Below are 24,115 nucleotides of genomic sequence, written 5' to 3' on the forward strand. Positions count from 1 at the left end.
TGAAGAAAAAGCAAGAAGTTTTTGAAAGCAGAAAGAAACATATTTAATCTCCTCACTTATGAAAAAGGAAGCTGAATACTAGAGATTGGGAGTTCCTCAAACCACTAGTGGCTGATGAAGTGGAAATCCTAGCCCAGAAACCATAGCATTTTGTAACAAAGTCAAATCTGTCTTAGTGCCACACTATTTTGGGCAGTCATTCCTACTGAGTTGTCAAATTTCAACTTGACCCTATTGTATCTTAACCAATAAGCTACTCTTGAGGAAGATGGTTACACCAGAATCACTCTACAGTACAGCAGACATTTTAATGTCTGTGTACCAGATAAGACCACACAGATACTGACACTTGATCCTGTACCCCTTGCGCTTGAGTTACAAAATCAGAGACCTTGAGATCAACACTGAGGAGTAGAGCTCTTTCCTTCCTGCTCATCCCATCTGCTCCCTTCTTTTCTCCTGTCCAAACGTTAGACGGAACTTCTGCTTACTCACTTCAGTAGAGATGTGTTCACATGAGGAACTAGTCCAAGTGAAATCCACGTACTCCTTCAGATAAGGCTGGGCTTGGGTGTATTCTTATTTTAGCTTTGTGACAGTATCTGAAGAAAATTGACACAGTTCTCCTGAGAAGACTATACATTCCAGGGCATCTTTCCACTCAACAGGACTCAGAGATGATGGAATTTCAAGTCAGCACAGGAGACAGCAGAGAAGGATTTTGGCATTCTCAAGCTTTGAGTCATAACTGATACCTTGTTAGCATAAGACAGAAAGAATATTTTGTGACATTTCAGGATTTGCCAAAGGCAAATGAATACCGAACTCAATAGTTGTCTTAATTTAGGACCTCCTTTGGCTTAGATAGTTGGAAATGGAAATAAAATTTTTTAAATAAGCTTAAATACAACTAGCAAATCTATTTTTCTTTTGTTTTTGAGATTATAATATAATTATATAATTTCTCCCTTCACTTTCATCCATTCAATCCCTCCCATATACCCCTTCTTTCAAAGCGATTTAGAAGAATATTTAATACACAGTCACCAGAGAGTTTGCTATGCAACCCCATTAAAATTCTACACACAGGGAGATCTATGCCCAAAGTAATATTATATTTAATACAGGACCAGGACTTCAGAAAATAGAAAGATCTAGATAAGTTGAAATCATTGAAAAGGCATATTAGGAATGTCAGAAGAAAATCACTTTTTCTGGAGGAATAATAAAACTTAAGGAATATGTTAAGAGGCATGAATACTTGCAAATAATAAAAATTAAATAAAAAACATTCAGAAAAATAAATTCCATCCACTTTTTTTTCAGGCTGAAAGAAAAGGATCTGAAATAAACTCAATCAAATAATTTAACTCTATGCATTACTGTCTTAAGGTGAGAATGAATTAGTTATATATATATATATACATATATATGTATATATATATATAGTTTTAGTTTAGCTGCAAACTAAATAACATTAAAGTGTATTAGGCTTTCACTCTGGGCATAATCTTTACAAGTAAACATCAATTATCCCTTTGTTGAATGTTTCCTCTATAAAAGTGATAAAACTGACCCTTGGGAGGATAATTCACACGTAGAAGAGGGATTGGACCTCATCTGTTGAACCAGAACAGTGATACTGTGTGTATCTCTCTATATTAAGTGAGACATGAGTGCTATCTCTGACAGAGCATTGATACATGACCAGCTTCTTTCCAGTCTCGTGTTACTGGAGTCTCCTTTTACAACTGTTTGTTGTGACTTCATTCTCATTGATAGCATATGGTGTCACACAGTCAGAAACATCTACTGTTAGAATTTAGTGAGAAATGATATACATGTGATCTAAGATACACTAGACAGTAAAGTCTTTCTTCTCATATCTTCTCAAATATGGCACATGTGAGATAAATAAATAGATATAATTACATGGGAAGAGAGAAAGGGAAGAGAAAAAGAAAGGGAAGAAACGAGAGGAGAGGGGAGGGGAAGGAAAAGAAGACAAAAGCAGAGAGACACAATTACATAATTAGGATTTCAATCTTGAAGTTTTAAAGCTAGAACTATTAAGGTTAATAAAAGCCTACTCTAAAAAGTAATTGTGGGACAGAGTATGTAGCCCAGCCAGTGGTTGAGTGCTTGCCTAACCTACACAAGACCCTGGGGTTGATCACCTAGAATCAAAACAAAGAGGATAGTGCATAACTCACTATTCATAAGTAAATATATTTCTTCATTTATATATAGATAAGGTATGTCTATATGTGCAGATATATACATGCATGTGCATACCTATAATAATTCTAAAGTATACAGAAGTTCCTCATAATTATCATCAGATCATATTTTCTAAAGAACTAGCTACATCCCTAACCACAGTGGTCTAAAGAATATTTGTATTCAAACTATATTTTTATTTTTTAATTGCTTGGCAGATTTACATACTTATGTAATGAACTTTAATCATTTTCATTTCCCCATTCCCTTTTCTTATCCCAGTTTCTTTTTCAATGGAATACTGCTCAATAAGCCCCTTCTTGTCTTCACAACGTTTTTCACAGAGTCAATGAATGTTTCATTCCTGAGTGTGGGTGGAAGGTTTATTTTACTGAAGGAAAGACAATGTATCATGGCTACCCCAAAGAACAAAGTGACACCTTTCCCTCCAAAGGTTTTAATTCCCAACAGTCCCTTGGGGAGAAGTTGAGCCTCTTAGGGCCCCTCAGGTGAAATCCCAGGCCAACCACAGCTGCTGTGAGTTTATGAGTGCAGCAGCTATGCCGTGTCAGAGGGCATCTTTGGCTGCATATTTCTCTATCTTCTGTCTCCTTCTTTCTTTCCATCCCCATTTCCATGATGTTCCCTGAGTCTTGAAGAGAGTAATGTAGCTGCTTTGTTGAGGGCTCTACCAGCACTTGTGGGTTCCTGCCTTTATTGCTGTCTGCTACAGTGGGAAGCTTTTCTGATGGAGGTAGTATATAGCACTAATCTATATGTATTAACATGAGTATTTACAAGGCAGTTAGACATGATCCTTTAGCAAAATAATACTATCAGGTATTCAGTTGGACCTATGACTTACCCAGCCATGGACTCTTGACCTGATTAACAGAACCAAGGCATGAGTTCCTGCCTCAAATCCAATAAGAAAGAGGTTGGTTTCCATGATAGCAATCATGCCACTAGCATAGTAGGAAGGCATGTCTTCCCTGGCAAACCATTATTTCAGGGTTCATTGCTGGATAAGACCAAACTGTGCTAGTCTCTTCACTTGCAGAGTTGATCCTATGCTCCACATTATCTTTCTGTGTTTTATCTTGGCTTGCAAACATCTTGCCAAAAATTCTTTGTTATTTGTGTATGTTTTATAATCCTGAGTACAGGCATTAAGTAACACGACTTTTGTTCAATTTCCATGGAAGTCTTTATTTCTTTAATCTTCTGCTTTACTATTAATCTTTTAGAAAGGCTGTGTGGGGTTGCAAATTCCCAACTCTGTACTCTGTAGCCTGAATCCACTATATCCATCATGCAAATATCATAACTGCGGGAGAAGCACTTTTTAAACATCCTTTGATGAGAGATAAAGTTTCCATGTCATGATTTGTATTGAGAATAGATCATCCCATTTTGCAATATAACTTGGCACAAGCTACTTGAAACCATCAGCACTACTTTAGATGCTGTAATCAATCCCTGTTGCTGTTAAGTCACATTTTGCCTGATTTCACAGAGAATTCTGTATTTTACCTGTCAACCTAGTTGAAGCAAAAGTTTTTAAGATTCCTGATAAATTATTTTACCCCACTGTCCTGGCTGTCCTTGGTCATCTCTGGAAAGAAGTTCATGGAATATTTTTAACCTCCTATTGATCTCTTCACCTGAGGAAAATCTTAGAAGTTCCCACTACAAATGACGGCATAACAGGTCCAGTGCAGAAGCAGCGGCATGGTCTCTCAGTTGTGCAATGCACAGCCCTGAATTGTATTTTTATAAAAGCCTTCTAGAAAGACACAGACATTTTCTCTCCTGTTTATCCACTGATGTTGCTGTTTACATTTCAGCTCACATATTGTAATTCGTGGCTAGACTTTTTGGTGTTGAACTGAAAAGTCAAAATTAATAAGAAGGACTTGGGCACTTCTGTATGCAATGATTCCTAAATGCCATAGACTCTGCTGCTGCTCTTATTTAGGAATACGTTAGGAACATTACCCAATATTTTCTTGTAGCAGGCTTTCTTTGGGGCCACCAACCAGCTTCCAAATCATGACACTGAGACTTATCATTAGTTATGAATGTTTGGCCTTATCTTATTCTTGTCCCTCTAGCTCTTGTAATTTAATTTAACCTGTTTCTCTTCATCTACATTTTGCCTTAGGGCTTTTTACCTTTCTTTCATTCTGTATCTTCTACTTCTCTGCTTCTTCCATGTCTGACTGGCCGGTGGCTACCTGGCTACTGGTCCCAGGCATTTCCTTCTCATTCTCTCTCAAGCCTCCTCCTACTTATTCCCTCTGCCTGCTAGCCCTACCTAGCCCTCTATTGTCTAGCTTTTGGCTGGTTAGCTTTTTATTAGAACAATCAAGTGCCTTAGGCAGGCAAGGGGAAACAGCAACACATCTTTACATAGCTACAAAATGTATCATAAACAAAAGCAATACATCTTTATATCATTAAACAAATGCAGCATGAACAAATGTATCAATTTTTTACATAGTTAAAGTAACATTCCACAACATCTTCTCTGTACCAATTCAATGTTAGAGGCTTCAGTGGTAACAGACAAAGGCCAACTCTACAAATTTCTTGTTGTTTTTGTCTTTTTGGCACCTGGGGGAAGAAACACATATATGATATCAACACAGGGAGCGCTGTACAGTTGAACTGAATACTCTATATCTAATGAGACATTTTAGAAAAGAGATGTCTGGGCTGAGACAAAAGCACAAAGTCAGGAAGGTTAGCCAATCAGCTACTGTTTATACTAATGAATTTTCTGAATACTATACAATACTTATAGTGTAATTCATAAATGTATTTAATATGTATGTAGAACGTTACAATGATTTTAAGTATTTTACTTGAAAATAGAGGAATAAGTCAAAAATCTGTAGGTTTAAGGAATCGTTGCTCAGTCATCACTGAGTCTTCTTCTATATGTAAGCATCCCAAACTTGTATTAAAAATATGCCTGTAATGATAAATTTCTTTCTTATGTAACTTCCTCAGAGTTACTAAGTAATTCACTTTCAGATGCTAACTGGCAAAGCATCCAGAGTTCAAGCCAAACTATCTGTCTATCCAGTTTGGTGATTAACTATGCATACAGTAGCATGTTCCTCTCCAAAGAGGGAACTTCAGGCCTGTATGCAGTGGAAAAAACACTGAGTCACAGGCACGGTTGTGGAATGCAGCTTTGTTTGAACGGGAGCCAGCTGAAGGCAACAGGCAGTTTCCATTCACTGAGTAAAGAGCAAACACCCCTGAAGAGTTACGTGTGAAAGTTATGCAACGATAAGATCCAAATTATTTCAAGTCTTTCTTTGCCAAGCGAGCCTAAGGGAAATCTCCTTGGCTGCAGGTAAAGTCATTGCCCCTCCCCACACGTACACTGCCTCCTACATCCCCAGAAGCACTGGTCCCTCATCCATGAAATCACCATTCAGTTCTTCCGCCTGAGCATTCCTGAACCACGTCACGATCTGGCCTCTCGGGTTGCAGTGCCACTGAGTAATGATTTCTAGTGTCAATCACAAAAAAGACAAAGAAGACTAAAAATGATAAATTAATAACAGAAAATGAATTTTGTATTAAATACATGTCCTCTTACAGGCACCATATTTAAAGTTTAAACTCATGGATTATTTTTGATTATCTGATACTCTTTGCACTATTCCAAAGCAGGTCTTATTAGGACTCATAAAAACCTGAGGTTAAGATGGGACAATTTACCCAAAGTCACATGACTGATAAAAATCAAATATAAATTAATTTAACTCTAAAATCTATTCTTTCCTCTATATCTTGTTATGTAAATGAATATCTCAAATTGAGGACTGACTTTTAAATGAGAAATAGTTAGCAATGTTGAACATCCTTATAAAATTATTTCTTAATATGATATGCTAATAACCTCTTTTGAAAGAAAAGCTTACTAATTACATGTAATTTTCAGACAGGAATAACATTTTGGCTCTGTGTTCAGTACTGTATTCTTTCTCATTTTTCTCCTTAATCTAAAAATGACTTCAGTTTCCAAATGGAGCAACTGAATGTCAAGTTTTAAATTACAACAAAGATACAAAATGTAGTAAAACTAGCATAACTTTTTCCAGGCACAAACTTTTAGCTATGTTGTTAAATTTTTCTTAAAAGCAATACTATTGTTTGACATTGGGGAAACCTTTATACATAACCTTGATAGCATTTATATGACACTATAGTTTATAAATGTTATCCTTTATGCTAACTTACAGATGAGAATGCTAATAGTAAAATTTGTGGGCAAACACTGAGCCAAGGGAATAAGTAAGAATTTTAAAAGAAATGCTGAACCAAGGAGAGTTTTGAGAAACAAATAAATGATTTAATTTTAGTAGTTCCATTTTAAAAAAATAAATTGAATTCAAATAGAAGGGAGATGGCACAGTAATCCCATAGGACTAACAGACAATCCAGGAACCTCCAGAGTCAGTTGTGAATATGCTGTACATAAGAAGACTGACAGGAATATTCCATTGGGAGTGGCGACATTACTTAACTAACGACAGCAGTAACAACGAATGCCATCCACTGAAATTCTCCTCTCAGTTAAGCAGGAGTTGATCACCCCAACAGAAACACTTGCCCACACTGATTTGAAGTCAACCAATATACAAGACCATTTTAGTTGCAAAGCAGGAATTATGAGTGGGAAAAAGCACATGGTTTGTCAAGAAGACTGCACGATGGATATCTGGAATGTGTGAGCTAAGAGAATGAAAAGTGTACCCATAGTTCCATCTCTTCCCAGTCTCGACCCCCGGCTGCCTTTGCCTACCTCTTGCACATGCTCACTTGAAACTAATACAAGAAGGCCAGACTTTCTTGGCTGCTGGTGTTCCTCTGGGTTCTGTGCTCAGAGGGAGTGGGGAGTACTTCCTGGTTAACACTTCAGTGAGGTAGAAGGAGTCCAGCCAACAGGTCAGGGATTTCAGATTCTGGATCTGATAGTATCTAGTTAATGTGTGACCTTGAATATGAAAAAAGTCCTCTTTAGATTTTAGCTTCTTTATCAAAAAAAAAAATTTATAAGTTGTAAATCTATATCTAATGCGAAATGTTTGCCATGCTTTTCTGCTCTTGGCATTGAACTTGTCAGGCTACTTATCACATTTTTTTTATCACAGCTAGATACTTCTTTCTTCTTTTTTGTGGACTCCCTTCCAAACACACACACACACACACACACACACCACACACACACACACACACTCACATACACCTGCGCGCATGCACACATGCGTGCACAGACTAGTCTGTGATGGCAAATGAACAATAAAGTAGCTGGATTTCCTAAGTGTTTATCATCTGTGTTCACTTGTCTGAAGAAACTGTCCAAATGGAGCATACTCTGGAGAGTTGTTGAGTCTGTGTATGGGTATACAGGACAGGATTCAGGATTCTTCCGATGCTCTTTTGAGGTCTTCTCACCATAAAATGCAAAAACTGAAAAGGATTGCTTTCACTTTCCCATTTTCCCAACAATGAGATTATAGGTGCAGATATTATCTATTTATTTATATATAATATATATATATTTTATATAATTTATATACAATATAATTGTTATATTATTTCTAAAATTCTGCTACTATTCTGATAAGTAATTATTTGAAAAGTATTGCAGTAACACCTACTCTACTAATTTGTGAGTATGAATATATTCAAGGTTTAATAAAAATATATTTAAACATTTATTTTCATCAGATTTTCAAGGACCAAGATGTTGTTCTAAATACTCCAGAAATTTATTGTGAAAATGTTTTTCACAGTAGGCCACACCCTCAAAAAGGTCCAAGTCATTCATGGAAATGAAATGAATTCTCTCAATACATATGTATCCTTTAAAATATATTAAGGGTATATAAAAGTATAGCGGATAATTGAGATCATGTATAATTATATAACCTGCACATAAGCACATAAGAATACATGTCTTATTAATTTTATATTCTGATAATTATAATAGAACTATGTCTTAAAGTCTCAAACTCAGCCATGTACTCAGCAATATAGACAAAGATACTTTACTGTTCACCAACTGCTACCAAATTTTTCCCTTCTTGATTCAGCCTTACCCCATCCTCTATTTGTAAGACTGTAACAGTTGAAAAACAGGGAGTCTGGATACAACCCACTTTCTTGTTTCCTCATATTAACCTTGCCTGGGGCCACCTGTTCAACACTAGCTACGGGAAGGACAGGTAAAGAATTAAGGTGGAAAGAGGAGACTGCTCAGACCAGTGCAGGGCCCTGTGGAGGTCTGAAGTTTCTTTACAAGACTGGGACTCTTTCTCCTAGTCCTCTAAGCAGTCTCAGGTCTTGTACCAAGTAGTAAAGGTATACTTTTTATTGCTGTCATAACAAATTGCCACAAACTCCGTAGTTTGAAACATTTCCATCTTATAATTCTGTAGGCTAGACATCTGGTAGCCCCACAAAGCTGTCATAAACTCATCAGTCACCATGGCCACTTTCCTGAAGAAGCTGCTTTTAGGCTCCTCTAGGCAGCTGACAGGATTCTGTTGTCCTCCATCTTCGGGCCATCAGTAGAGAGTCATGCTCTGAATCTCTCTGACATCAGCCCTACAATGTTTTCAATGTTTAAGGCCCCTAGCAGTTCATTGGGCCCACTAATTAATCTGTAATATTTGATGAATACATATAGTTAGCAAATCTGCCAAGTCCTTCTGGCTGTCTACAGTGATTGTCACATTACAGAGGTTATGGTTTGAACATCTTTGGGTGGTGCTACTGCCCTTTACAGGAAACAGCCATCAGGGAGTCCTAGGGAAAGTATTGCTGCCTTCTCTATGTGCAGTGGGTTATTTCCAGGAATTCTCTGCTACAGGCTTGGCTTTTGAAGTCTTTGAAGGAAACATCCATCGTGGCTGCTACTCTCTCTATGATGTGATCTGGTTTCTATAGAGATGGGAGGTTGGATTGTGGTATGAAAAGGAGCTCTGCCATGGCCCCTTTTCCCTGACTCCAGCTGTTTGAAGTCAATAAAGAATAAAGGTTGTTTGAAATTTAATAAGCTGTTCCTCTTTGAAAAGCTTGGAACAGGCAGTTGATGACTTACAAATGTAAGTTTAGATCAAAACATTCATTCGTAGATCCTTAGCTGTGAGATGTCTGTGAGCTGTACCAATCACCAAGATACGAGGTGTTTAAGAAGAGGACAAACACGTTTCATATCAAAATCTACGACCTCATTTTTATATTGTTCTATACCTGTCATTTTCTAGAATAGCTATCAGCACTCTGTAAAAATCTACTAGATAATAATGAATATATATATATATACTATATAACAAAGGCATACAACAATATACTGTTTTCAGAATTTTTAAATTTTGAAGAGCATGAAAAGTAATACATCATCCAATGCTTTCACATGCCTTTCTCAAATTCTGGTGCAAAACAGATGAAATCGGGTGAATTTGGTTTGGTATGACCATAGATATGGGTGCTAAACAGTGTGACAGGGAACCCACAGACCATATGGACACAGACTTCTAGAAACATTATTCCTCACTGTTACTCGGTCTCTGTTTCTTAACCTTCCACTGGCCAGCTACTGCCACACTCTGAGAGTCAATCCTTTCTAGGGTGACCGACCACCTTCTAATCCTGCCATCTTTTAATTTTTAATGAGATCATATGTAGTGGGGTGCTGACATGGATCACACATGGAAGTCAGAAGACAACTTGTAGAGGATGGGTTCTCTCCTCTCATGTGTGGGTCCAAGAGATCAAACTCAGGTCATAAAACTTGGTGACAAGCAACTTTATTAACTGAGCCATCTCACCAGTCTGACCTTGTCATCTTAATTCTGTCCGTCTTCTATATTTCTTCAGATCCCATTACATTTATCCATGTTGTAGTAAACACACCACAGTAGAAATCATCTGCTTATTTATATTTAGTCCACAGGCAAGTATTTTTTGAAAATCACTTAATATTCAAAGTCAACCTAAAACTGTCCCATAGCGAATAGTTAATAAACACTGTATGAATGGATGGACAGTTTTAATAATACAAGGTCATCATAGAGCAGCAACCAGACCACATTTAGTTTCCATGCTTGAGTCTATGGGTATGATGGTGCCCATTCCACATATGCTGATCAATATATCTGACCATAATGCCTCACTCTCTTTCTCCCCACTGAAATAATGACTGTGAAGATGAAGTTGAGCAAAGGAAGCAAGCAGTGTATGTACTCACCATGTTGCCTAAGCCTGTCGCATAAACAGCATGACTCATATTATGTCCATACTAGAAGCCCAGAAGTACCCTGCCCGTGGTTTATAGTTAACAGGAACTTACTACTATGGCCTTGATTGATTACTGTGTATCTGTTTCCTAATGTGTATTGAGCTATGCAACAACATAAGCTTTGCCACAAAATCACAGCCCTATCGAAGAAGTAAGTACAGGGAGCATATGCTTCCCAAGAGAGATGACAATAATCCACTCATCCAAGATGGACTCAACAGCTCACATGCCTCCCAAGCAACTCTTGAGCTTGTTGTCACCTTGTAATTGTAGTATTGCTCGTTCCTCCCTTTCACCTGCTGTGGTGCACTGTACTTATCCTTTAACAATGCCTCTGAATGAAGCTGAAAGTCTCTTGGAGACTGAACTATGCTTTATCTTCATCTGCATTGTGTTTGCTTTTAATTGTATGCGAAAGGAATAAATGAATAAGTTAAAGACTATGTTGATTGTCTTATTCCATTTTCCACTATTAGAACAGAACACCACAGACTAGATAACTTACAAACAATGAAAGCTTATTTGGATTATGATCCTAAGAGCTAGGAAGTCTGAGACTGAGGAGTCATTTCTAGTAGGACTTTCTTTATGCCACAAACATCTTTACCTAATATCAACTCCTATGGTAATCAGATCCAAAACCCACATTCACCTCCTGCACACATCCTCCACACACATATATGCATGCACACACACACACACACACACACACACACACATACACACATACACACACATAAATAACTGTTTTTAAAAAGTAAACTGGAGTTCCTATTTGTGCCCACAATGCTAGTTTTAATTTAATATTCACAAATACTTTGAGGAAATAAGTCTAAATCTATCCATTTTATATTTAAGGAAATGTAAGGCACACAGAGGTGAAAGGACTTGCTAGGTTTACAGGTGCCAAGGAGCAGAGCTCAGATGAGACCACGGGTGTGATGGTTAATACTAATTATCAGCCCATCAGGATCTAGAGTCACCTAGGAGGTAAATTTTTGGTAATATCATCATTCCGTGGGCTGGAATCCCAGAGAGAGTAAAACACCAATGTTCATTTCTCTCTCTCTCTCTCTCTCTGTTTCCTGACTATGGACACTATATGGTCAGGTGCCTCACATTCTTGCCACTGTGACCTCCCCTCCATGAGGGACTGTGTTCCCTGGAACCGTGAGCCACAGTAAACCCCTCCTTTCTTAAATTGCCTTTGTCATATAGTTTGCCTCATGTCTTAGATAGGGTTACTATTGCTGTGATGAAACGTCACAAGCAAATTGCAAGTCTGGAGACAAGGGTCTATTCTTTCCACTTCCATATCGCTGTTCGTCATTGAGGGAAGTCAGCACAGGAACTCATGCAGGGCAGGAACAGATGCAACACGGATATGTACTGCTTGCTGCCTCTGGCTTGCTCAGCCTGCTTTCTTATAGAACCCAGGACCATCAGGCCAGGGTGGCACAATGGGCTGGGACCTCCTGTGTCTATCACTAATTAAGAAAATGTTCTACAGGCTTGCCAACAACCTGAACTTATAAAGCTTTTTTTGTTTCGTTTTGTTTTTCAAGAGACGGATTCTCATTATAACCCTAGATGTACTGGAACTCACTTTATAGGACAAGCTGGCCTCAAACACAAAGATCAGTCTGCCTCCCAAGTGCTGGAATTAAAGGCATGTGCCACCACTGCCCTACTGGAGGCATTTTCTTAATTGAGGTTCCCTGCTCTCAGATGATTTTAGCTTGTGTCAAATTGACATACAGCATACGACCATCTAGTATACCTCAGTAATGAGAAGAGTAGCTAACATACACAACCCAACCACTATGTTACTTCTACTATGATGATGGAGGAGTGTCTATGTGTTACTTTCATTATTAATAAAGACACTGCCTTGGCCCTTTAAGAGAACAGAAAATAGGTAGGCGGAGTAGACAGAACAGAATGCTGGGTAGCAGGAATGGGGAGACGCTTCAGGCAGTCGCCATATGGTTTCTCCTCTCTGAGATGGGCACAGGTTAAGACCTCTCCTGGTAAGCCACCCCTCGTGGTGCTATATAAATTACTAAATATGGGTTAAAGCAAGATATGAGAATCAATCAATAAGAAGCTACAGATAACGGGCCAGGGGCCAGGCAGTATTTAAATGAATACAGTTTCCGTGTAATTATTTTGGGTAAAGCTAGCCGGGTGGCGGGACGCAGCCCCGCCATTCCTTCTACACTATGAGAGTCTCTACAACACCGTAGAATAAGGAAGTGGGCATTATCATATAGAAGACCAGAGCTACAGTCCTTGTGTGCTATAGCTGGCTGTGAATTATCTGGCAGCTGTGCAAAACAAATATGGTAATTACTGAAATATTTGTTTCAAATTTAAAAGAAAGTATTCATTTATCTATACAAGGTTAAGTAATTTTTGGAACTGTGGCCCTCTGTGACTGACATATAGGCGACATCTGATCATCTCTTCCATCACAGTTTTTACATAAGCATTTAAAATGCTGTCCAAATGTAGCAAATGATCCTGTGTGGATGCAAATGAATAATGCCTAAAATGTCAAATTGTAACAAAATTTTTAAGAGGCAAAGCTTAGTAAGAGGTCTCCCGACAACTGGGGGTGGATCTTACAAGGGGTATGGAATCCTACCCTGCCTTGTTCCCTAGCCCTGAGATGAATAGTTTTATCATATGGTCCCACAATAGTGTGATCATTGCTTCAAGCTCAAAACCAAAAAGGCCATCTTACCATAAACTGAAAACTCTAAAACTTTGAGCCAATTAGCCTCGTTTATGAAGCTCATTGTCTCCAGTATTTTGTTACAGCAGCAGAAAGCTGGCAGCACCCATTACATACTGGTGGTGAGTAATGTAAAAGAGGATGGGGCAGGTTTTCTTCATCTTCTGACACATTAAAAAAAAAACACTGTTGTGTTAAAGAGTATTATTGTTGTTTTTTGGGGGGTTTTTCGAGACAGGGTTTCTCTGTGGCTTTGGAGCCTGTCCTGGAACTAGCTCTGTAGACCAGGCTGGTCTCAAACTCACAGAGATCCGCCTGCCTCTGCCTCCTGAGTGCTGGGATTAAAGGCGTGCACCACCATCGCCCGGTAAAGAGTATTATTGTTAATATAATTTAGAAATAACTTCTATTTTTTCCTAGACTGCGCTTCTGAGCATACTTTGAAGGCAAGCTAGTGTAGTGAGAAGCGGCGGGCTGTGTCCCGCCACCCGGCCGCCAGCTAGCTTTTCACCCGAAATAATTACACGGAAACTGTATTCTTTTAAACACTGCCTGGCCCATAGTTTCAGCCTCTTATTGGTTAATTCTCACATCTTCCTTTAACCCATATTTAGTAATCTGGGTAGCACCACGAGGTGTGGCTTACCAGGAGAGATCTTAACCTGCGTCCATCTCGGAGAGGAGCAGCATGGAGACTCCCTATGGAGACTGCCTGAAGCGTCTCCCCAACTCTACTTCCTTGTTCCCACAATTCTGTTCTGTCTACTCCACCTACCTAATTTTCTGTCTCTTAAAGGGCCAAGGCAGTTTTCTTTATTAATTAACCAATGAAAGAAATATAGACAGATGACTCTCCTCCATCAAGCTAGATTATTTATTATGTAACAGTTATTACCTTTGGAGACCACAACCATCTGGGCTCAACACCCTCTTAGAAGAAATGTAAGTATGGTTGCCAAGGCCACACACTATGATCAAAAACAACTGAAAGATAAAAAGGAAGAAGAACAGCAGAGAGAATTTCCAAGTACTCAAAGCACTTACAGATAAAAATTTCACACTATTCAAAGGAAGTTAATGCCTTTTTATTCCTGTATTTAACTACAAGAAATAGTTTTTACAAGTATGTTTTTCCTTTCTCTGAATGATGGATGGGCCACCCATGTTCTAGAATTGTGGTCATGTGACCAGCCTTGTAGTATTCTCTAATTCCAAGTGCCTTTGAGTCCTACTGAGGACTCCTCAAAGAACCACAAAACCAAACCTTTATGAGTCCTTAGGATCAACTCTAGCAAATTTTGTGATACCAGCTACCCTTTGTGGTGTCAACCCCTTACCACACATGCCATAGCCCTATAGGCGGATACTGCTCATTCATTTCCCGGCTGCCCAGACATGAATAATCACACAGAAATTATATTAATTACAAGGCTTTTTGGCCAATATCTCAGGCATATGATCATCTAGCCTGGTGGAAAGAGTCTAATAAGGGATGGAACAATACTTAATCAATGACTCTGAAGTTCCTTAACAATGAAGAGATTTATACTTAGACATAAAACATTAAAAGAGAACTATCAAATGTTGCTTTCTCTCATTGCACACAAATGGGAACTAAGTAACACAAGGAACAAGGATGGCTAAAAAAAAACAAATTACCATTCCCCTTGGACATTGCATTAAGATTTAAAGAACCTCAACCGAAAGTACGTACAGATCTACTTGGAGGAGAGACAGTTCAGAAAATTACTTCTTTGCTTTTCTAATGTCATGAAATAAAACCTTTTAAGCCCAACTTTCAGGCTGCATTTCTCAAGAGGCGCCCTATAGTTGACAGGCCTATTCATTCTTGAAATTAAACTTGTCTTTCAGAATGTCAACTTCAATTCATAATGATTCTACTAGGAATGTTCCACCACAGGCTGGTAAGCATTAGTACCCTAAAATGAGCCTTGCCACACACACACACACACAGACATGTGACATGCACTAAGGCATCTTTTGTCATTTCTTTTCCTCCCAGAACATTACAAATTCTGCCAGAGTTCCATCCACATGGTTCTGAGGCCTAAGTCACTGGCTTAGCTTCTGTTCAAGTAGATGATGGCAAACTCTAAATCAAGATGGACAATTTGGAAGCTCCAATAGCTCAGGCTGGATTGTCATCACCTCCAAATCTGGCTCTACAAATTCTACAAATTTCTCATTAGAGAAGTATCCGCCACCAAGTTGGAATTTTAAAGTATCCCTTTTGAATCTGGGTGTATTAGTCTGGATTCTCTAGAGTAATAGAACTTATAGAATGAATCTCTCTATAAATAAAACGGGCATTGATTAGAACAACCTTCAGGCTGTGGTCCAGCTAATCCAACAATGGTTGCCTATGAACAGAAGGTCCAAGAGGCTGGATATCTTAACTGGTTTTCAAGTATGCCAGAATCTGAAAAACATAGGTTCTAATGCCAGTGAAGGAATATGGACTTGCTAGGTAAGAGCAAGCAGACAGAGTGAAGTGAAGCTTCCTTCTTCCATGTCCTTTTATAGGCTGCCAGCAGAAGGTACAGCCCAGATTAAAGTTGGGTCTTCTCACCTCAAAAGATCTGTATTAAAGGTATGTCTTCCTACCTCAAAGATCCAGATCAGAAGTGGATTTTCTCACTTCAAAGGATTTAACTAAGCAAAAGTTCCTCACAGATGTGCGCAGATGTTATGGGATTTCAATCCCTTTAGCCAATGGCTTTTGGGGTTATAAGACCTAGGGCTTGGTCTTGTCTGTTTATATGGCTGTTTAAACGCTGATAGGAGGGCTCTCTCATTCTTTTGCTATTGCACTCTCTCTTAGCGTGGTGGAGAGCAAGTGGCTAAGAGGCAGTGCAGTTGGTGCTCTTCACCCCTGGGCAGAAAGCCTGGATGAGGCAGTTCAGTCAGTAGCTGTGTCTGATTTGTTCTGTATCTGTAAATTTGTCTTTCCATTGCACCCCTTAATAAATTGTGGATTCTCACATCACCCAGGCATTTTGAGGCTTATTTAATTTCAAATATAGTCAAGTTAACAACCAACACGTGTCTATAATAGCTCTTTGGAGAATAGTGCATGATTGTTGTGAGTTTGAGGCCAGCCTAAGCTACACAGCAAGCACCAGGCTAATCAAGACCTTGTCTCAAACAAAAAAAGTATTGTCTTTTGGTTTATTATCTAATATTTTGGCGTATAAATTAACTAATGATAATGTAGAATCTGGCCTTTGACATGAAATAACTGTTTTAGTTACTTTTCTATTGCTGTAAAGAGGCACCATCTGAGGTGAGATAGCGATGTACTCTAGTCTAGGGGAAAGAAACAGCAGATAAGCAAGAAGAAAAACCCTACCCACTGGTCCTCATCTTTTGTTTCTAGGGTATGAATTCTTCTTCAAAGGGCAAATGAAGAAGAAGAGAAAGAAGTACCAATGCTGGGATCATTCTATTAATAATGAAGTTTCTTTGCTGTCCCAATTTCACTTTTGGCTTATTACCTCCTTTGTCGAGTACCTTTTCAGGATTCAGTTCACTGGCCCCTTTCAGTGGGCTTTGGTAGTAATGATAGAACAGCTATTGCCGGGGGCCCCATCTCTTTTAAATCTGAACACTGGTGCAGGTTGTCTGCTAGGAGAAAGTTGGTGAGTAATGTTTTCTGGGTTTATCTTTCTCTGAGTGCCTTGTAATTTGATCATTTCCTGTAGAGTTCATTCCAAGTGACCCCTGATCAGACAGCTGTACTCAATTCAACTCTCTCCTCCCCCTCCATAGTTCAGATCTCTGGAAACTGTTGAGAAAGAAAAAGACATATTCCAGCAACACTACAGACCATTGCAATGTAGTGAGCTGTCTCAAGCCTGCAGCTCCAAAAAAAAGTTCTAAATTAACTCAAACATGGTGACAATGGTGGTCCTTTGTCTTTCTGGTTTAATTGTCATTAGCCAGATTGTTATTGTTAACTTTTCTAATGGAGAAAGGAGCCAGAGCCACCATAGACAACAGATGTGGGTTTAGCACATAACCAACCATGGTTAGAAAGTTCTCACACAGAATCTAGAAGAGGGGAACTGAAGCATTAGCAAGAAGCAAGTTTGAGTACAAATTGAGTCTGTTTTCTCTGCCACAGTCTCTGATTTTTCTTTCAGAAGAATCCTCAGAACTCTTAAGTCAGACAAAGAGTAGCTACCTCTTCACAGTTAAAGATTGCTGTGTTCTGCTTTTAATAACCTATTTATTCTGATTCAGTGCTGTGGCATTCCATCTGGACGGGCAGGTCTGAGGATTCCAGCAAGGGAGTGTGGGCTCCTTCAGATTGTGCTACAAGGTTCGCTGTGTGATACTCCACCCTGCCCTGCCCCCACCATTGCTCTTTTGTCCCTGCAGCATCCCTGGGCTACCAGGAATCCCTGATTCAGTGCTATGGAGTTCCATCTGGATGGGTGAGTGTGTGCTATCCTGGGGCGACCTGCCCTGGAAGAGAGCACAGCCACCCTCCCCCAGCTCCTGGTCCAGGGGTGTCTTTGTTACACACATCCCTGCCTCTCCCAAGCCTTCCCTAGTGTATTCAAGGTCCTGGGCTCAGGACCAGTGTCCTGCTCCTGCACCAAGGCCATCCACCCAAGGGAGTGAGAGGCTGCCCTCCAGGCAGGTCTGAGGATTCCAGCAAGGGAGTGCGGGCTCCTTCAGATTGTGCTGCAAGGTTCACTGTGTGATACTCCACCCCACCCTGACCCCACCTTTGCTCTTTTGTCCCTGTGGCATCCCTGGGCTACCAGCATCCCTGATTCAGTGCTGAGGAGTTCCATCCAGTCTGGAATAGCTCCTGCTCCTGCACTGAGGAGATCCACCCAGATTCAGTCACAGCAAAGTCTCTCCTGGCCCCATTTGAAGGAAGAGATGGGCAGGCGCCAATGCAAGAACTCCTCCAACAATCTGAAAGGCAATATGGCATCATCAGAATCCAGACATCCCAAAACAACAAGAATTGAACACCCTACTCCAGAAGAAATAGAGAAATCAACCTTAAACAGTACTTTATGAAAATAATAGAGGACCTTAAACAGGAGGTAAAAAAACTGCCATAAAGAAATGGAGATGACAAACAAAAAGATAAACAAAATTAATAAATCTCTCAAAGATACCCAAGAAAAACAAGAAAAAGCAATCAAATAGGTAAGGGAAACAGTTCAAGACCTGAAAAATGAAATGGAGGTAATGAAGAAAACACAACCCAAGGGAAAACTGGAAATGGAAATTCTGAGTAAATGAACAGAAACTACAGAGACAAGTATTACCAATAGAATATCAGAGATGGAAGAAAGAATCTCAGACTCTGAAGATACTATAGAGGAAATAAACTCACAGATTAAAGAACAAAACAAATGCAACAAATTCTTAACACAAAACATCCAGGAATCTTAACACAAAACATCCAGGAAACCTGGGACACCATGAGAAGACCAAACCTAAGAATAATTGGGGTAGAAGAAGGAGAAGAATTACAACTCAAAGGCTCAGAAAATATATTCAACAAAATTATAGAAGAAAATTTCCCCAACCTAAAGAAGGATATTCCTATGAAGGTACAAGAAGCCTACAGAACACCAAATAGACTGGATCAAAAGAAAGCATCCCCACGCATATAATAATCAAAACACAAAACATACAGAATAAAGAACAGATATTAAGAGCTGCAAAGGAAAAAGGTCAAGTAACATATAAAGGGAAACCTATCAGAATTACACCTGACTTCTCACTGGAAACCATGAAAGCCAGAAGGTCTTGGATAGATGTGCTACAGACACTAAGGGAACATGGATGCAAGCCTAGACTACTATACCCAGCAAAACTTGCATTCACCATTGATGGAGAAAACAAGATATTCCAGGACAAAAACAGATTTAAACAATACGTAGCCACAAATCCAGCCTTGCAGAAAGTAATAGAAGGAAAATCACAAACCAGGGAGTCCAACAATACCCACAATAACTCAGACATCTAGCAACCCTTCACCAGCACAACTAGAAGAAGGGAAACACACAAACTCTACTACAAAAAAAATTACCGGAGATAACAACCACTGGTCATTAATATCAACGGACTCAATTCACCTATAAAAAGGCACAGGCTAAGAGATTGAATACGAAAACAGGGTCCAACATTCTTCTGTTTACAAGAAACACACCTCAACCACAAAGACAGACATCTAAAAGGGTTGGGAAAAGGTTTATCAAGCAAATGGACCTAAGTAAGAAAGAAGCGGGTGTGGCCATACTAATTTCTAACAAAGTTGACTTCAAACTAAAATCAATCAGAAGAGATGGAAAGGGACACTTTATACTCATAACAGGAAAAATCCTTCAGAATGAAGTCTCAATCCTGAATATCTATGCCCCTAATATAAAAGCACCCACTTATGTAAAAGAAACACTTCTAGAACTCAAGGCAGCCATCAAACCACACACACTAATAGTAGGAGACTTCAACACTCCTCTCTCACCGATGGATAGGTCAATCAGACAGAAACCTAACAGAGGATTAAAAGACTTAATGGAGGTAATGAACCAAATGGACTTAACAGACATCTATAGAACATTCCACCCAAATAGGAAAGAATATACCTTCTTCTCTGCAGCTCACGGAACCTTTTCGAAAACTGACCACATACTCGGTAACAAAGCAAACTTCCACAGTTACAAAAAAATATTAGTAACCACCTGTGTCTTATCAGATCACCATGAATTAAAATTAGAAATCAACAACAATACTACCCTAAGAAAGCCTACAAACTCATGGAAACTGAACAGTCAACTACTGAACCACACCTGGGTCAAGGAAGAAATAAAGAAAGAAATTAAAGTCTGCCTTGAATTTAATGAAAATAAAGACACAACATACTCAAACCTATGGGATACAATGAAAGCAGCGCTAAGAGGAAAGATCATAGCACTAAGTGCCCACTTAAAGAAAACAGAGAAAGCACTCATTGGATACCTAACAGCACACCTGAAAGCTCTAGAAAAAATAGAAGCAGACTCACCTAGGAGAAGTAGAAGACTGGAAATAATCAATCTGAGGGCAGAAATCAACAAAATAGAAACACAGAAAACAATCCAAAGAATCAATGAAACAAAAAGCTGGTTCTTGGAGAAAATCAACAAGATTGACAAACCCCTATCCAAACTAATCAAACGGCAGAGAGAGAACAAGCAAATTAATAAGATCAGAAATGAAAAGGGGGACATAACCACAGACACAGAGGAAATTCAGAGAATCATTAGATCTTACTACAAAAGCCTGTATGCCACAGAATTGGAAAATGTAGAAGAAATGGACTTTTTTTAGATAAGTACCATATACCAAAGTTAAACCAGGACCAGGTGAACAATCTAAATAGTCCTGTTAGTTGTGAAGAAATAGAAACTGTTACCAAAAACCTCCCTACCAAAAAGAGCCCAGGACCAGATGGTTTCAATGCAGAATTTTACCAAAACTTCCAAAAAGACCTAATACCTATACTCCTTAAGGTATTTCATAATATAGAAACACAAGAGTTATTGCCAAATTCCTTTTATGAAGCTACAGTTACCCTGATACCTAAACCACACAAAGACTCAACCAAGAAAAAGAATTACAGGCCAATCTCACTCATGAACATTGACGCAAAAATTCTCAATAAAATACTGGCAAACCGAATCCAAGAACACATTAGAAAAATTATCCACTACGATCAAGTAGGCTTCATCCCAGAGATGCAGGGTTGGTTCAACATACAAAAATCTATCAATGTAATCCATCATATAAATAAACTGAAGGAAAAAAACCATATTATCATCTCATTAGATGCTGAAAAAGCATTTGACAAAATTCAACACCCCTTTATGATAAAGGTCTTGGAGAGATTAGGAATAGAAGGGTCATTCCTACATGTAATAAAGGCTATTTACAGCAAGCCGACAGCTAACATCAAATTAAACGGAGAGAAACTCAAGGCCATCCCACTAAATTCAGGAACACGACAAGGCTGTCCACTTTCTCCCTATCTCTTCAGTATAGTGCTTGAAGTTTTAGCAATAGCAATAAGACAACATAAGCGGATCAAGGGGATTCGAATTGGAAAGGAAGAAGTTAAACTTTCGTTATTTGCAGATGATATGATAGTGTACATAAGCAACCCCAAAAACTCCACCAAAGAACTCCTACAGCTGATAAACTCCTTCAGTAACATGGCAGGATACAAGACTAACTCCAAAAAATCAGTTGTCCTCCTATACACAAAGGATAAGGAAGCAGAGAGGGAAATCAGAGAAGCATCACCTTTCACAATAGCCACAAATAGCATAAAATATCTTGGGGTAACTCTAACCAGGAAGTGACGGATCTATATGACAAGAACTTTAAGTCTTTGAAGAAAGAAATTGAAGAGGATACCAGAAAATGGAAGGACCTCTCTTGTTCTTGGATTGGGAGGATCAACATAGTAAAAATGGCAATTCTACCAAAAGCAATCTATAGATTCAATGCAATCCCCATCAAGGTCCCATCAAAATTCTTCACAAATCTTGAGAGGACAATAATCAACTTTATGTGGAAAAATAAGAAACCCAGGATAGCCAAAACAATCTTATACAATAAAGGAACTTCTGGAGGCATTACCATCCCTGACTTCAAACTCTATTACAGAGCCACAGTATTGAAAACAGCTTGGTATTGGCATAAAAACAGAGAAGTCAACCAATGGAATCGAATAGAAGACCTGGATCTTAACCCGCAAACCTATGAACACCTGATTTTTGATAAAGGAGCTAAAAGTACACAATGGAAGAAAGAGGGCATCTTCAACAAATGGTGCTGGCATAACTGGATGTCAACCCGTAGAAGAATGAAAGTAGATCCATATCTATCACCATGCACAAAACTCAAGTCCAAATGGATTAAAGACCTCAATATTAATCTGAACACACTGAACCTGATAGAGGAGAAAGTGGGAAGTAATCTACAACATATGGGCACAGGAGACTGCTTCCTACCTATAACCCCAGCAGCACAGACACTAAGGGCAACATTGAATAAATGGGACCTCCTAAAGCTGAGCAGCTTCTGTAAAGCAAAGGACACTGTCACTAAGACAAAAAGGCAGCCTATGACTGGGAAAAGATCTTCACCAACCCCGCAACAGACAAAGGTCTGATCTCCAAAATATATAAGGAACTCAAGAGACTAGACTTTAAAATGCTAATTAACCCAATTAAAAAATGGGGCACTGAACTGAACAGAGAATTCTCAACAGAAGAAGTTCAAACGGCCAAAAGACACTTAAGGTCATGCTCAACCTCCTTAGGGATCAGGGAAATGCAAATCAAAACAACTTTGAGATACCATCTTACACCTGTCAGATTGGCTAAAATCAAAAACACCAATGATAGCCTTTGCTGGAGAGGCTGTGGAGTAAGGGGTACACTCATCCATTGCTGGTGGGATTGCAAACTTGTGCAACCACTTTGGAAAGCAGTGTGGCGGTTTCTCAGGAAATTCAGGATCAACCTACCCCAGGACCCAGCAATTCCACTCTTGGGAATATACCCAAGAGATGCCCTATCATATTACAAAAGCATTTGTTCAACTATGTTCATAGCAGCATTATTAGTAATAACCAGAACCTGGAAACAACCTAGATGCCCTTCAGTGGAAGAATGGGTGAAGAAACTGTGGAATATATACATATTAGAGTATTACTCAGCGATAAAAAACAATGACATCTTGAATTTTGCGTGCAAATGGATGGAAATAGAAAATGCTATTCTGAGTGAGGTAACCCAGACCCAAAAAGATGAACATGGGATGTACTCACTCATAATTGGTTTCTAGCCATAAATAAAGGACATCGAGCCTATAATTCATAATCCTAGAGAAGATAAATAAGAAGGTGAACCCAAAGCAAAACAGATAGTTATCCTCCTGGATATTGGAAGTACTCAAGATTGCCGGGCAAAAATTGGGAATTTGGGGGCGAGGTAGGATGGGAATAAGGGGTGATGGGGAGAGAAAAGTGTGAAGGGGAGGATGGGGAGAGCTTGGGTGAATGGGATGGTTGGGATGGAGGAAGGGTGGATATGGGAGCAGAGAAGTATTTATCTTAATTAAGGGAGCCATTTTAGGGTTGGCAAGAGACTTGACTCTAGAGGGGTTCTCAGGTATCCAGGGAGATGCCCCCAGCTAGTTCCTTGGGCAGCTGAGGAGAAGGAGCCGGAAAAGGCCAGATCCTATAGGCATACTGGTGAATATCTTGCATATCACCATAGAACCTTTATCTGGCGATGGATGGAAATAGAGACAGAGCCACACATTGGTGCACCGGACTGAGCACCCAAGGTCCAAATGAGGATCAGAAGGATGGAGAACATGAGCAAGGAAGTCAGGAATGCGAGGAGTGTGCCCACCCACCGAGATGGTGGGGCTGATCTAATCGGAGCTCACCAAGGCCAGCTGGACTGAGACTGAAAAAGCACGGAATAAAACCGGACTCCCTGAATATGGCGGACAATGAGGGCTGCTGAGAAGCCAAGGACAATGGCACTGGATTTTGATCCTACTACACACACTGGCTTTGGGGGGGGGCTAGCCTGTTTGGATGCTCACCTTCCTAGACCTGGTCGGATGGGGGAGGAACTTGGACTTCCCACAGAGCAGGGAACCCTTACTGCTCTTCGGACAGGAGAGGGAGGGAGAGTGGAGGGGGGAGGGGGGTAAATGGGAGGCGGGGAGGAGGCAGAAATTTTTAATAAACTAAAGAAAGAAAGAAAGAAAGAAAG

Source organism: Arvicola amphibius, chromosome 12 (genome assembly GCF_903992535.2).
Source record: "Arvicola amphibius chromosome 12, mArvAmp1.2, whole genome shotgun sequence".
NCBI classification, from domain to species: Eukaryota; Metazoa; Chordata; class Mammalia; order Rodentia; family Cricetidae; genus Arvicola; species Arvicola amphibius.